This window comes from Etheostoma cragini, chromosome 8, assembly GCF_013103735.1.
Source record: "Etheostoma cragini isolate CJK2018 chromosome 8, CSU_Ecrag_1.0, whole genome shotgun sequence".
NCBI lineage: Eukaryota > Metazoa > Chordata > Actinopteri > Perciformes > Percidae > Etheostoma > Etheostoma cragini.
Window position 1 is genome coordinate 694,722 of NC_048414.1, and position 1,964 is coordinate 696,685.

Sequence of the window (1,964 nt, forward strand, 5' to 3'; positions counted from 1 at the left end):
CCTCCCAGCAGGACCCTCCACCTAGTCCTGGGTCTTCCCCGAGGTCTCCTCCCAGCAGGACCCTCCACCTAGTCCTGGATCTTCACACTTTTTTGGATCATTTTCTGACATGTTTGCCACTTTTTTCAACGTCCTTTCATCGATTGTTTTTTCAAATGCTATAAAATTGTATAGAAGTGCTGAACTGATGATTTATTGTACTTTTGAAGAGCGTTCATGATATTTTTTGGGGCAATTTTTTGATAAGACATCCACATTTCTGATATAGAAACGGTTAGAAACTGTTGGATTTGAGCCGAGGGTTTACAGCACTGATGACAGTGACCTGTTTTTATGCATCTTTCTTCTCTTTTTGAACTTATTGCGTCAGTTCTTCTTCTTTCTCAGTTCCTCCTTTATAGTGTGCAGATTTCTTCTGGTCTCATGCTGTTCTGACTTGTTGAGCCTTTGAACCTTTGTGAGGCCTGAGATCAAAGATCAGAGATCAGAGATCAGACACCCTCAGCGGCTCTTTGAAGACACACGTTAGCTCTTGATGCGAGACCTTATTTTCCCCATGCATTTGGGACCGTGTGACGAGTGACTAACAAAACAAAAACAAAAATCGGTTGAAATGGGACCAGTATTGAGCAAAATCTTAATGGTGCAGTTTAACCCTTTACTGACTTGTTGAGTTACCTGACGGAGGACGTTGCAGATCCAGATTTTAAAAATATCGCAATGACAATGTGGAGTACTTAATTTTCACACACTAGATTATGAAAACAATCTGGTGTGTGATTGGTTATCAGGTGGCCAATGTTGTATCATAAACATATTAAAAACAGGTCCGAGACCATAGAAAAACAGTCCAAGACCGGACTAGTCCGGACCAAGTCAAGACCGAGGTTGGAGTCCGAGTCAAGACCAAGTCCAGGACAGTAAAAAATGAGAAATCTCTGGTGATTTCTATAATAAATTTGATCATGGCCGAATTGGCGAACGTCTCCATTTGTTAGTGTTTGAATGAACGGCCAATGACATTATCACCATTATATAATATCACCTATATTATTATACCTGGTCTTGGTCGAGACCAAAAGCCATGTTTGGCAAGACCAGTGGCCAAGACCGAGACATGTCCAAATACCAGCGAGTCCAAGACAAGTCTGAGACCATAGAAAAACAGTCTTGAGTTCAAGACCGGACTCGTCGAGACCGAGTCCAAAGAGGTTGGAGTCTGAGTCAAGACCAGGACCGAAAGAAATGAGAGATCTCTGGTGACTTCTATAACCAAATTTGATTATAGCCGAATTGGCGGACGTCTCCATTTGTTAGTGTTTGAATCAATGAAAATTAGGTGCTAACGTCATTACCGTTCATTTTCACACACTAGATTTCACACACTAGATTTCACACACTAGATTTCACACACTAGATTTCACACACTAGATTTTGAAGATAATCTGGTGTGTGATTGGTTATCAGCTGGCCAGTGTTTCACTGCCCCTCCTATATTATTACACCTGGACTTGGTTGAAACCAAAAGCCATATTTGTTAAGAACAGTGGCACTGACTGAGACAAGTCCAAATACCGAGTCCGAGACCATAGAAAAACCGCCTCGAGTCCAAGACCGGACTCGAGTACTACAGCCCTGCCGTGCATGCCCCGGAGGCCCGAGCCTTACGACCCAGTCCTGTAGGAGTCTCCAGCCCAGAGGTCATCAGTCGTGTGATTCAGATCTGATTCCTGCGGGTGTTTGTGTGTCGGCCGCTGCTGCGACAGCTCTGATTTCAAGAGACTCCTCTGGGGAGACGTTTCAGCTCTTTGACAGGAAGTAAACAACCCGTCCTGACAGACGTGGTCGACCGCCCCGCCGCCGTCAGAGAGGCTGCTGCGTATGGAAATCAGACATCAACACAGGCGTGATGTTTGTTGGCAGCGCTCTCTCTCTCTCTCTCTCTCTCTCTCTCTCTCTCTCTC

General features: G+C 44.6%; 1 protein-coding gene across 1 annotated transcript in view; it reads left to right on the top strand.

Moving 5' to 3' along the window:
• LOC117948975 (neuronal acetylcholine receptor subunit alpha-7-like) overlaps positions 1–1,964 on the top strand; it is a 22,243-nt gene that overhangs the window by 13,587 nt on the left and 6,692 nt on the right. The window lies entirely within an intron of this gene.